Source organism: Pinus tabuliformis, chromosome 6 (genome assembly GCF_031772625.1).
Source record: "Pinus tabuliformis cultivar Carrire ecotype Pingquan chromosome 6, CPIR1, whole genome shotgun sequence".
Classification (NCBI taxonomy): domain Eukaryota; kingdom Viridiplantae; phylum Streptophyta; class Pinopsida; order Pinales; family Pinaceae; genus Pinus; species Pinus tabuliformis.
In genome coordinates this window covers 560788925-560804505 of record NC_142292.1, presented here as the reverse complement: position 1 = coordinate 560804505, position 15581 = coordinate 560788925, and the positions used below count along the sequence as shown (strand labels likewise).

Here is a 15581-nt window from a genome sequence, read left to right as displayed (position 1 = left end):
ATGGCATGGTCGCCTTCACACAGTTTGCAGGGAAATCTAGCTTTCCCTCCCTGTCCTGTGACTTCACTTTCAGTAGTTGACGGTGAGCAGTCAACATGGCTATCAGAGGTTGATGCTACCGAATTGTGCAAACGGGGAGACCAGTCCCTTAGTATCCGAGGGATGCAGGGACAATCTCTGTGGAAGTGGTCTCCCTTGCATATGACACATGGCGATTTAGGCCTGGTCAGTGCTGTGTGTGGATTTTTGTCAGACGACACTTGTTTGCCCCCAGTCGCCTTTGGCTCCTTCTTCTTCTTCTCTTTCTTCTTCTTTTCCTTCTTCTCCTTAGGAACTCGGTTTTTTGTTTTACCAGTTCCGTCAAGCGAAGAGGAAGGACGAGAGGAAGATGAAGTAGAAGGCTGGTGGGAAACTCTGGTCTGGTCTAACTGTTGACTTGACTGTTCAGGAATAGTGGTGTTCTGAACGACATTGGTTGAAAAGAGCCAGACAGGCAGGCCAATCGTCAGTCCTGGAAGCGACAATGTGGCCATGTGGGGCGCACCAACATCTCCCCAAGAGGAGAAGGGACTAGGATTTCCACCAAGGGGAATTCCTTGGTTGGTGGGCTCCATCTTTTCAACCTAAAGATCAATGCGGGAATAAAGGGTGATTGTTCCCTTTAAAATAAATTGTTAACGACGCTTAGACACAACTTGCTTTTTCACTTTTAAAGAGTCGAGAAAAAGCTAAAGATGACTCTAGTCTCCTTCGATGTTTTAACGAGCCCGAAGTGACAAATGCTCGGATGGACTTTTTCAGTTATAGAGTCTAAAAAAGGCCAAAAGGAACTGCTCTGGAGTTCTAGGAAGAGGGTGTGCCAAACTTTTCGCAAAACTGCAGAATACCTTTTAGGGTACGGGCGGTCGATCTTCCTGAATGCTGTGTTCAGTGCATTGCGATCAGTAGGGCGGCCGACACGGCTTCCTAAGGATAAAGGTTTTATGCCTATAGGGGTCTCCCAATATATACGCGATGGTACGTGGGAGCACAATCCGTACTGGCGCTATCGTCCCTCAGGAGGAATCACCCACCTTCAACTAGATCGACAGTCACCAGGCTTTACGATGCCGGAACATGTCTCTAGCCTAGACCTCTATGTTGTGCGTTATGTTGCAAAGTGTTGTTAAGTTCATTCACTTTATTTTAGGTTGATATTTTTAGAAGTTTGCCTTTCAAGGTTCACCACGAGATGTATGATACAATTCCTAAATGCAGTCTAAAGATGATAAGCAAGCTTTATATCTTTTCAACTTTGAAAATCCTAGCTACTAAGGGAAAAGAAAGACACCATCTTTTCTCAAAGAGCAATCAGCACACTCTAATGCACTTTTCCTAAATCAAGCATGCAAACTATCAAAATGCAAATGCACAATGCAGGTGTTTGTTTTCCGCTTTCTTAGTATTGATGTCTACAAAGAAAGCTTTTTGTACAACTTTGAATTTGCTTTTAAATGACCAATACAAACAAGTTTACTTTTCCGAAATCAGAGAGGGTAAAAGAGATTACAACACTTAACGATTTTCGAAATGAATACTTGTTTCGACACTTAAAAGAGACAAACTCAAAACCAAATGCAAAAGCGAATGTATAATCAACTGCAAACAGCCAATGAACTCTCTCCTAAGATCACAATCAACAGATCTGAATCAAGGGCTACAGGATGATTATTTCACTCATGCAAAGGAAAACTGTAAATGATGCCACAAACACATAAAAACACTCACAGTCTTTTTGTACAAAAGGAGGCGGAATCTAAGCAGAGAAAAGGAGTTATCAGACTGGTACCTATGCTGGTTACAGGCTGCAAAAATCAGAGATCAAAACAAGGCAAAACAGAGCAGAGAACCCCAGCTGCACAAGGCCAAACTAGTTCAGCGCAACCTCAACACAGGGGTTTTGACATTCAACGCAGGTAGCCTTCATGGGAACTGCGTTGAAATGCAGAATCCCTTCACTGGGTCTGCGCTGAAGGAGAAACTCTCGTTTCCCACAGGTTCTGGGTCACAGATTGCTATTTAATTCACTGTTTCAGGCCAAATCAAAAACACAAGCAAGGTACAATCAAAGGGATGCTTTGAGGGGGTACTAAGATCTATCACAAAGGATCATCAAATCATTTGTGAGTCCATTGTTCAGATCATAGACAAATCCAGTGATTGGATCAAGGCAGCAACTGTCTACTTTGCATCTGGGAATAGCAGATGCAGTTCGATTGTTGCTGTCAAGTCTATGAAACAAACAATGATAGAAACACAAATAAAATGACTAAAACAAATCTCCCCAGCGGAGTCGCCAATTTGTTGTGGGGAAAAATGCCTATGCAGGACGATCCTATCCACCTAAGGTGTGACAGTGCCTTAGCAACAAACAGAGACAGCTATTCTGGTATTCTTCCTTTATGAAATGTGACAGAAGAGAGAGATAAATAGACTTACCGATGTCTTCCGTTTGTCCCTCGATCCGGTCTCTCTTCTCTTTGGGAGTTCACAGCTACTTGCCTTCTCGCTCGTCCAGCTTCAATAGATTCCTGCAAGATCACAAGAGAACAACTACTTGCGACAAGAGAAGAACTCTACACAAAGACAGATATTCACATTCATAACTGATTTAGGATTAGAAATAAATCAAATACACTAATGCAATCATACATCAAAGATACACCAATGTATAGGAGAAACCAAGATAGCTTTATTGATGAATAACAAGGTTCAGGAAGAGATACAACCCAGAGAGGCCCAATCTAGCATCTCCTTCCCGGCAAATGGAATTCCTATCTTCACCTCCCTTCAAAGCATTAAGCACCCAATGATCTCAGTCTCAAACCAGCAGCAATTCTTTGCAATAACAAAATTCCAGCCTCTAGATCTCATGGAGGAGAGATCCATATATAGATGTTTGGAGAGAGGATGAGTCAGCTTGAGATCTGACTAGTGTCCTCTCCCTCTGTCAGTTCTTGATTCCACTTGGAGGTTCTTGCTTCCACTTGGAGATTTGGAACCTCTTACTCATCACCAGTCGAATTCCCTGAGGCAAGTGTCATTTTGGAAGCTTCCTGGGTTTTGACACCTTGAGAAATGAGCTTGCCACATGTCCACTCTCGTTCAACGCAGGTAGCCAGTGTTCCCTTTGACATTCAACGTAGGTAGCCAGTGTTGGCTTTGACATTCAGCGCAAACAGCTAGTGTAGCCACTGAAATGATCCTGAATTGACTTGTTTTTTAGCAGTTTCTGGTGGAGAACTTCTGTGAATTGCTGTGGTTTGTTAGCCTTGTTCCTCTAGGGGTAGGAACAACATGTTTAGGGACTTTGGATCCCTTATATTATGGACATTTCATGCTCAATGCTGTAAGGCACAAAAATGTCTATAACACCTGATGATTGCAGATGTCAAAAAGGATGTAGGCGAATATGTAAACGAGAAGCCGAGCGCTCCATTGGCACCCAATTCTAGCAATCTTTCGTCTAAGAAGGGCGGAGTTGATCCTGCAGAGAGTTAAAGATTCCAAAGGACCAAGTTATCTCCAGAAGAGAGCATCCCAGATACTTGTCACCACCTCCCAAGCGTCGGTGCTCCTGTTGCCGCTGCTTGTGTTGCACCATTTGCTTTTTAATCGCGCTTGTCTGTGGCATTCTATACTTGGTCTTCCAGCCCAAGATCCCCAAATACTCTGTCGACAGCATCCATATTACTAATTTCACCATCAACCCCGTCGATTTCAGTACAAATTGCCAATTCGATGTGAAAATAAAGGCCCGGAATCTCAACAAGAGGATCGGTATATATTATCTCAACAACAGCCCTCTCGCAGTTTTGTATTCAGGCTCGGAGCCTTGCATAGGCTTCCTGCTGGTATTCTACCAGGGCCACAAGAACACCACTTTGTTGGACGTGGAACTCAATGGGACCAGTGCTAAGCTCACCAACGCCATGAAGTCTACACTCAATGCGCAGATAAATCAGGCGGGCATTCCCCTAAAATTGAAGGTCGATGTTCCCATGAAGATAAAGGTTGGGAAGTTGAAGTTATGGAAGATAACAGTTCGCGCGCGATGGGACCTTATCGTCGACCAGCTCGATGCCAAGGCCACAGTGACTGTTAAGAATTCCAAGGTGCGGGTGAAGCTGTGAGGATTGCACGCGACTTAGGATGCATTGAATTCATGGTTATGGCACGGTTAGGGTTAAGTGTTTTTGTGATAGGACCATATAGATGCTACGACTGCAGATATATTTTTTTGATATACAATTTGTTTTGTTCAGACTCCATATAAAATATTAACTGCAAACTTTCAGTTGGCAGACATATTATTTTTAATAGCGTGGCCCTGTTTTTATGTAGACATGTTTTAGTATTTCCAAAATATAATTGGATTCTTTACTCTCTATTGTTCTTTCCTTGCTCTCACGGATGAGTAAGTATTTTGTGGGTATGTTGGTGAAATTTACAATTAAAGATGGTATATTTTAGGAATATTTTAGAATGAGATTGGATGTAGAGTAATTGTTTGAGCCATTACTGTCAGTCTAAATATTTAAATTTTCCCATGGAAAGTTTGAGGGTTTGACTTTAGGATTTTGGGCTTCGTCGCACACAGTTTTTTCAAACCATGGTAGCTAGCATGAATGTATAGTATAAGGGAATTCCTCCGAATGAAGGCGTCCTCCAACTAACAGTGAAGCACCCACCAAACCCTGCTTAATGCAGCTATAAGCTACAATAACCAGACTGTACATAAACGAAAACTATGGAAGGAATTCTGTTAATATGTACACAAATCACATAGCCTCAAACTCATAGGCTACATACAAGAAGAAAAGAGGGTGCCATCAAACTCATAGGCTGCGCACATTTAAAAACCAAAAAAAAAATTCAATAATATATGCTAAAGTCTATTTTGAAGAGGATCAAAAACCTTGAAATGCAAACAATTTTCGTCTTAATATTGTAAACATTAAAGAAGGATCAGATACTTTGAAATGTAAACTATTTTTATTTTAATATTGTAAAATTCGAAGGAAATAATTGTATTGGGAGGAATTGGATTCCTTAATAATTTTGAATTTTGTTTTGTTATTAAAATGTTGTTAATTTCTAAGAGAAAAGTTATTGTTTTAATAGGGGATTGGATCTATGGATCACAGAATACATGCGCATCTTTGACATTAAAAAGTTGGAAAAGAAAAATTTTAAGCAGTGAAAACTGAGCAAAAAAAATTTAAATTTACACACTATGGATCACAGAATACATGCGCATCCTCAGTAAGGCAACATTTCAAGATTTCCGTTCCCTTTTTGCAAGTAAACTAAACTGCCTGAGTAAAGCAACAATTACAGATTTCTATTCCCATTTTGCAAGAAAAGACGCTGAAAAATACTACACCTTCAATAGGATCCGGATTCCCTTGAACTAAGCCTCAAAATCTCCAGTTCCGCAACGGTTCTACAGGTTGCTGGCGTGTTCTGGTCCTCACCTGATTTTGACATAACCGCAAAGTTTTTATTGTTTTAATAGTGGATTGGATCTATGGATAACCTCAAGTTTTTATAGTTATTTTAAAATGGGTTAAATTTTTCAAAAGTAATATATATAGAGATATATTTTCTTAAATCAAATGAATAGATTAAAATATAAAGTTTTTGTTTATTAAATAAAATTATAATTTTAAACAAAAATTTTATTTATTTAGAAAATAAGGCTAATTCACTCACTTGAGTGACTTAATAAATGGCCAAGTACAAAGTTTTATTCTATTAAATGAAATTATAATTTTAAACAAAATTTTTACTTATTTAGAAAAGAATTTCCACTTCTCATTAAAGTCATTCATGGAGTAAGATAATAAATTGTCAAATTACTAAAATACAAAGTTTTTATCTATTAAAAGAAATTATAACTTTAAACAAAATTCTTATCCATTTAGAAAAGAATTTCCACTTCTCACTAGTTAATTCACTCTTTGGAGTGAGTTAACAAGTAGTCAAAATGGTTAAGTACAAAGTTTACATCTATTGAATGAAATTATGACTTTAAACAAAAATATTATTTAAACAAAATTCTTATTCATTTAGAAAATAATTTCCCCTTCTCACTAGTTAATTCACTCTTTGGAGTGAGTTAATAAGTAGTCAAAATAGTTAAGTACAAAGTTTACATCTATTAAATGAAATTATGACTTTAAACAAAAATATTATCCATTTAGAAAAGCATTTCCACTTCTCACTAGTTAGCTAAGTGGACAAACTCATCCTTTAAGTGGATCTATTTTTTTTTGGTGGAGGCAATGTTCCCCCTTTATCTACTCATTTTTTCAAAATTATGAGTGAGTATTTGGATTGTATTAAAATAAGATAAACTCTTGGGAGAAAATTTCTAACTTTAAAATTCCATCATTCAATATGCATGAGAAACTTTACTTTTAACTTATCAAAGAAGAAGTGCAAATATTTTTATTTTTATTTTTCTTAATGCATGTGAGCATTACATAGGAGATGGATGTTACAATCTCTTCTATACTAGGTTGATAAGATTTTATTGTTATTTTTTAAATTATCAATGATGAGAGGAAATATTTTTATTTTTATTTTTATTTTTCTTCATGCAAGTGAACATTACATAGGAGATAGATATTACAATATCTTTTGTAATGGGTTATAAAATGAGTCTCTCTTTGCATCATAGAGAGTCAGACCCATTTTGGGACACATAAAACTCATCCAAGTTAGAGATAAACCCATTTGAATAGATTCATCTTAACTATGGATTTACTAAGCAAGAAACAAAATCAAATATCTTAGCCTCTAGAGTAGAGCCAGAGCCACTTTTCATAAGTTGACATGAGGGAGATTTGTAATCCTGTTGGGCTCTAAGTATAAATGACAAACAACATTTAAATTGCTTAAATAAAATATTACAATGTCAACCTTAATTTACAATTAAAAACAAATATATGTATCTGTATGTATATAAGTATGCCTATTCAATATTAACTTGGGTGGTTGGGAAGAAATATTAACTTTACTGGTTGGGAAGAATGATGGTTATCTTAAAGGAGGAAACAAATTTGATATGTAGATAATATAAAAAGACACGAGATAAATTAATAACCAACTAACTATAGTTGTTTATTACTTCAAAGATTTTTTCATTCTTTATGTAGAGTTATTTAGAGGGCCCTCCAACTCATAGGTTGAATACATGAATAAAGAAGGGTGAAGTTAAACATATAAGCTACACACAAATAAAAGGAGGAGAAATTTGGATAACATCTCCCTAGATCCATCTTAACAAGAGGATTGAATCATTTGAGATGAAAGCCTTTTTAACAATGTAATAATTCGAGGAAATGATTACATTTATGGATTAGCTTCATTATAGGTTAAGATGGATCTATGTTGGTGGATGTGTGTGTGTATTTATAGAATGGAACCCTCTAAATCCAATTGGGGGATTCAACTTTTTTGAAAGAATGATGTGAGCGTGGACTTTGATCTATTTATGTGTGGATGAGCTACTAGATCATTAATATATCTCCTTGAGTGCAACCACACATGTTTCCAATTATTATTTCATTTATCAAAGACAATTGAGAATATTATTTATTTACTTGTAATTTTTTTATTGATATAAGTAAGCATTAAGAAGGAGACGATGACAATGTTACAAATTATTCTATAGTGGGATGTAGAATGAGTTCTCTAATTATAAGAGCATTTGGGAAATATGAAACTCTAAGTTTCAAGTTGAGTTTATGTATGGAACATGAAACTCCTAATATAAATCCATATTAAATATAATCTTATTAAGCATGAAGAGAGATTGAATGTTTTGAATTATACATTTTTTTATAATTAAAAATGGATTTAGATTGGTTGTATTCTCACTTAATTTGAGAGAACTCCAAAATCACAATTATGTAAATATTACTATGTAAACATGTAATTTTGATTATTGTTATATAATTATATTTAATTTTTTATAATATTTCTAAGTAAATATTAAATCTATAATATTTTTTTTATATGTAAATTTGATCATTTTGAACATAATCATTTTTTTGTAAGCTTGGCAGGACTGCGTCTTCATCATGTACAATATACCCCATTCACAGTAGGGAATTGAATCGGTGACTTCACATTGAGGAGTTCCTTACAAAGCAACTGATCACCATCTATCCAAGGCCCTGTGGACTTCAACATAATCATTTTTTTAATGTGTGTAAATATTAAATTTATCTCTCCATTCTAAGATTTTTTATTGCCATTCATATTTATATTTGGTTAACATTATTATTGGTTATAAATATTATATATAGATGTACATGGTTACTCATTATGAAATTTTATTATTATTATTATAGTTCACATTTAATGCATATATTTATTGTATTATTATCTCTTAAATGATTGATGGCATGTATTTTGAGTAAATGATGACACGTATTTTGAGTAAATGTATTAGTATGTGTATATTTTAACTTTGTATTATTGTTGATATCGTAATTATTTATAGTTTTATAAGTACTATGTATCATCTCCATGTTGAGCATGAAATGAATTATATGCCTCCTTCATATTGCTTAAATTTAATTTTCAATTTAAATGTTTTTACTTATTTTGAAAGTTTTATTTCTATGGTACTCAAGAGGAAACCATTAATTTTGAAATTGCTAATTCATAAATTTTAGGGTAAGAAAATGACCTCCAATCATTTTCTCCTTATAGGGGTTCCCTTCATATTTTATGGTTTATCCAATAATCTAAATATATATATATATATATATATATATATATATATATATATATATATATATATATATATAGATAAGCCATAATAGAAGGAGAAAGCATTAAACTAGGAAGAAAGAGAAGTTGAAAACTTAAAACATTGATCTCTATACTAGGAATGACAAGGATTGTGTAAAATACCATTCCAATGGAATTCATGTAATGCCACACGTAAAAACCAAATGGAGAAAAGACTTCCCTAAAAAAAAAAGATAATGTTTGTGTGATCATTGGTCTTCCATGGGATGAAATGCACCATCTTTGAAAATCAAATAACAACCATAAATATAAAGTCAATATCTCTTTTCATTCTTGGAAATACAAAATTATAATACATACTAAATTCCTCCCATAGTCTATTTAGTAATGAAAATGGCATATACAATTCATTGTTTTGGCTTCCTCCTTTGCATGTTCACGAATTCAACAACCATCCACCCATTTCTTCACATTAATGGAAACTTTGGGGCAATAGTAAAATTTCCATATCAAATACTTTCTCTCTACAAATTGATCTCCTACGATGTTGTTATGCAATTCTTTGATGAGTTTTTCCTTCATTGATCCTCCTAGAGTAATTATTGATAAAAAAATAGACCCTCTTGGAATGCATTTTCATTTCTTCATTACATGGTTGTTTACAAGCCTTCAATGATTTACTAAAATCCACATCCCCTTCATACAACTATTACAAATTTTAAACGCAATTTCCTCTCTCGACATTTTGGTCATCAACGTTGTGCTTTGACTCAATGCATTGTCAAATCTAGTGGTTTTTTTCCTCTATGATCAATACAAATTCATAGATTTCAAAACTCAACCCACTTCATGTAGTTTTGATTCAATTTCTCCTGGGTGTTAATAAAATTCAAACATTAGCAGTTAGAGTACAAAACAAATCCTTTGGAAATACATAATTTGTCCACTTCTCCAACACTTGAACTATTGCGTAAAATATAAGCTTTATGGATATAGATATGGGGATGGTATTTGAAAAGATACATGGTTCTTTTAATAAAATGATTATATAATGTGATATAATATGCATAGGATACACACATAAAGACATACACAAACACACACAAGTGGTTGGATATTGACTAGTAAAATCTAGCACCAAGGCTTGAGATGGTATTGTGTTTGATACAAATGGGTGAGCTCTTTTCCTAATATGGGATGAATTTTACAATGGTAATAGCACAACACTACTTATACATATATGTAGGAGTTATCACAAATGAAAAAAGGTAGAAATATCATAAGTGATATTGACAGGAAATTTAATTGTTTAAATTGTTGTACATTAAATTATCAACCAGGGAATCATAAACTTATGAGGCACTAGAAAAATATATGTAGAAATAGAATTAATTGGTTAATACTATATCAAAGGTAACAACATTATAACAATAATATATTGTAACAAAGAATGGATTCATCCCTCATATGTCACATGAAAGAATAAAATATCTAAATTCAATATTCATTTAATTCATGAGCACCAAAGGGACGTGCGATCAATCCAGTAACTAAAACAACAAGCTCATTCGTACAAAAAACTACACAATGTTAGTTATAACAACAATCCAATCAACTGAAGAATCTCAATCTAAGTCCTGAGGTTGTGTTCACAACCTCCATTGGATCCTTGAGTCATGATTCTTCCACACATGGGGTCCTTATTCCATTCAATAACATGATTCAATTCGTAGTAGTAAAATTACTCATAAATAATGCAAGTCCTCACTTCTACAGAAAAGAATTCACTCAAGATATTCTACACAACTTTTATATATGCAGAGATTCTGCTTCATGTGCAACTTTTCTCAGATGTTTTTTCAATTTCAGTGTGTGAACTAGCCATCTCCATTTTATATAGAAACCCAAATCACCGACCCTACACAAATGCGCATATCTTTTGTATATGCACATATCTTATATATACATGCAGCTTTCGTATATGTGCATATACAGATGTTGCACATATATGGAAGATATGTGCATATACAGATGTTGCACATAAATGGAAGATATGTGCATATACAGATGTTGCACATATATGGAAGATATGTGCATATATGGAAGTCACATATACAAAGGTTAAAGTAGTGCACAACTTTTGTATATGTGTAGCTTTCGTATATGCACATATATGGAAGTTGGGCATATATGGTAGATTCACATATACAAAAGCTACACATATATGTAAGACGCAAATATACATAAATTAGCACAACTCTAGCCACTGTATATGCGCAGCCACCGTATATGTGAAATTTTTGTATATGCACAATTTTTGTATATGCGCAACTTCCGTATATACGAATATATGTTTATGCATATATGGAAGATATGCGTCTATACAGAATTTGTGCCTATATAGAGACTGAAGTTATAAACAACTTTCGTATATGCACATATATTCCGTATATGCGCATATCTTCCGTATATGTGCAACTTCTGTATATGTGCATCTCTTCTACATATGTGCAACTTCTATATATGCACATATCTTTTGTATATGCACAAATTCTGTATAACTTGTGCATATACGAAATTTGTGTACAACATCCGTAATATACATATACGACAACATCCATATATGCACAATTTCTGTATACGCGCACATCTTCTGTATTTACACAACTTCCGTATATGCGCATATCTTCTGTATATGCACAAGTTATGCAAAATATACATAATTTAGTGCAACTCTAGCCACTGTATATGCGCAACCACCATATATGTGCAATTTCTGTATATGCACAATTTTTGTATATGCACAACTTCCGTATATACGAATATATGTTTATGCATATACGGAAGATATGCATCTATACAGAATTTGTGCCTATATAGAGACTGAAGTTCTAAACAACTTTCGTATATGCACATATATTCCATATATGCACATATCTTCCTTATATGTGCAACTTTTGTATATGTGCATATCTTCTACATATGTGAAACTTCTATATATGCACATATCCTTTGTATATGCGCAACTTCTGTATAACTTGTGCATATACGAAATTTGTGTGCAACTTCTGTAATATACATATATGACAACATCCATATATGCACAACTTCTGTATATGCGCACATCTTTTGTATATGCACAACTTCCGTATATGCACGTATCTTCTATATATTCACAAGTTATGCAGAATATACATAATTTAGTGCTACTCCAGCCACTGTATATGCGCAGCCACCGTATATGTGCAATTTCTGTATATGCATAATTTTTGTATATGCACAACTTCCGTATATACGAATATCTGTTTATGCATATACGAAAGATATGCGTCTATAAAGAATTTGTGTCTATATAGAGACTGAAGTTCTAAACAACTTTCGTATATGCACATATATTCTGTATATGCGCAGATCTTCCATATATGTGCAACTTTTGTATATGTGCATATCTTCTACATATGTGCAACTTCTATATATGCACATATCTTTTGTATATGCGCAACTTCTATATAACTTGTGCATATATGAAATTTGTGTGCAACTTTCATAATATATATATATGACAACATCCATCTATGCACAACTTCTGTATATGCGTACATCTTCTATATATGCACAACTTCCGTATATGTGGATATCTTCTGAATATGCACAAGTTATGCGGAATATACATAATTTAGTGCAACTCCAGCCATTGTATATGCACAACCACCGTATATGTGCAATATCTATATATGCACAATTTTTGTATATGCGCAACTTCCGTATATACGAATATCTATTTATGTATATTCAGAAGATATACGTCTATACAGAAATTGTGCCTATATAGAGACTAAAGTTCTAAGAAACTTCTGTATATGCACATTTATTTCATATATGTGCACATATTCCATATATGTGCAACTTCTGTATATGTGCATATCTTCTACATATGTGAAACTTCTATATATGCACATATCTTTTGTATATGCGCAACTTTTTTATAACTTGTGCATATACGAAATTTGTGTGCAACTTCCATAATATACATATACGACACCATCCATATATCCACAACTTTTGTATATGTGCACGTCTTCTGTATATGCACTACTTCTGTATATGCGCATATCTTATGTATATGCACAAGTTATGTGGAATATATATAATTTAGCGCAACTCCAGCCACTATATATGCACAACCACCATATATGTGCAATTTCTGTATATGCACAATTTTTGTATATGCGCAACTTCCGTATATACGAATATCTGTTTATGCATATACAGAAGATATGCGTCTATACAGAATTTGTGCCTATATAGAGACTGAAGTTCTAAACAACTTCTGTATATGCACATATATTATGTATATGCGCATATCTTCTGTATATGTGCAACTTATGTATATGTGCAACTTCTATATATGCACATATCTTTTGTATATGTGAAACTTCTGTATAAATTGTGCATATACAAAATTTGTGTGAAACTTTTGTAATATACATATACGACAACATCCATATATGAACAACTTTTGTATATGCACACATCTTCTGTATATGCACAACTTCTGTAGATGTGTATAACTTGTAATAGAGGAAGTTTAAAGAGATGGATGAGTCAGAAGTTGCACGATTGAATGCGGTAATAGAGAGGTTGGTCTCAGAAGTAATGGTGATGATAAAAAATCGTTGGGTTAAGGCAGCAAGGACCATGATCTGCATGAAGGAGTGTTGGGTTTACCTTGAGGTAATACAAGCCATCTTTGTGCTCCAACGCACGTCTTCAGTGAGTAAATGGAGGTATGGGACTCAGGAAGAAGTGTGCAGGTCACCTAAGAATTAATTTCTCAGCATGGAACTCCGCACAGTCAAACAATGAAGGGCTACTAGGTCAATCTCCGCTTCTGCTCTATGACAAGCAACCACTGTTGATCACTCACAACTCTAGAGAGTGGGGAAGTCAGGCAATTAAGGTAAAATCAATAGGTGAACTGGTCGAACAACAAGAGAGGCACATTGTGGTAGAGACATGGCCTGATCAGAGGCCATAACAGGAATATCGTGGAGTTATTTTCCTCAAATCATAATTCAATTTTCCTTTTTCTTTTATTCTGTAATTTCTGCATTTTAAAGAACGGAATCAAATCTGATTGCAATGATTTGGGAAGCAAAACCATCACATTCTGAGACAGCTAGTCGATTAGACAACTGGAGCTTGGCTAAGATATTTTGTAACTATTGTTCAAAGCTTCCTCTCTCCTTATAAATAGGGGGAAGAAACACTTAACGTGTTCCCGAATTCTACACCCAAGAGACCAAAATTTTGTGGTTTCCATTTGTTTTAATTTGCCTATTCGTGAGGGGATTGAGCTATACAATTTCTAAATGTAATGGACCGGTGATAGGGAATCCATCTTGAAGGTTAATGAAATTATTTTATTGATTCCTATCATAGAAATGCACAATATGTTTTCTCCTATGTATATCACTTCATGTATGTTTTTCTTCCTATGAAATAGTGTAATGATGCTGCCAGTTTCACTCTGATACATTATCCTTTCCTAACAAGAAAGGATTATCCTTTAATCTTTATTACATTATGCCTACTTGAGGCTATGGTGAGATTGGATCCTACAATCTATGGTCCTCCCGCATCTTCTGCTTCAGTTCTATAGACTCGACTGAACATGAGATAGATCATAATCCTAGCCCCACTACTTAGATGCCTCTCGAAGCCCTATCTGAATTCAAATGTGAATTCTCATTTTCGCTACTAAAAAATCTCTACGAAGGAATGGAGTGGGAGGGGGATCGAACCTTGGCATTGAGTGATGATACCAAACACCAAATCTTAGTGATGGTGTTGCATCCACTCACAAATGAACTAAAAAGGGAAAAATAAAATGAAGAAACTAGAAGCCCATACCCAACTATAGCCAACATGATACAAGGTATCACTAAGGTAGTCATACTTTAGGATCAAGCGCGGCAGGGAATGAACCCATATTTCTATCTACGCCTATTTCTTTTCATTTCTAATAGGTTCAGAACAAGCGTTAGGTAAGGCAAACCGGTGGGTGAATGCAACAACCAGGAAAGAGAACTCAGGCAAGTAAGCACAGTGACAAGTTCGGATCCCTGTGTGATTCGATAGGAGACTACAATGATGCATATAGTTCAAGGTGAATTCTTCGACAGTCAGTCAGCATTCATGAAAGGTCAATACTTTGATAATCAGGTTACCTAACTATCATAGTCAACATACGTACAATATATCCATGGGGTCATTATACAGTTGGCATTTCATTTTGGATAGTAATAATAGTATGAACTTATTGTTCAATAGAATTATTAATGGGCATTATTCAATAGAGTTTTTAGATTTTTCTATGTTTAAAAAAAGAAAATCAATATTTTTGCTCTGAATGCACAGATCAGAGAACTTCCTTCCAAATTTCGTATATGTACATTTATCGTATATGTGCAACTTCCAAATATGTAAAGATATGGAAGATATGCACATATACAAAAGTTGTGCATATACAGAAGTTATGCGCATATATGGAAGTTATGCATATCTGAAAATTGACATAATATGCATATACGATAGTCTCTAGATATGCATAGGTTTCGGTTATGCGCAACTTCTGTATATACACATATCTTTTGTATATGAAAAAATTCTGTATATGTGCAACTTCTGTATGTTTTTCTTTCGTAGATAGATGTGAAGAGGCGACAACGCAATAGGAGAATAGTGAAAAGAAAAAGGGAGAAGCAAAGACT

General features: G+C 34.6%; 1 pseudogene; it reads left to right on the top strand.

Annotated features, from left to right (window-relative positions):
- The first annotated feature begins 3417 nt into the window (after positions 1–3417).
- Positions 3418–4172, top strand: LOC149259749 (NDR1/HIN1-like protein 6; annotated as a pseudogene).
- Positions 4173–15581: the final 11409 nt, after the last annotated feature.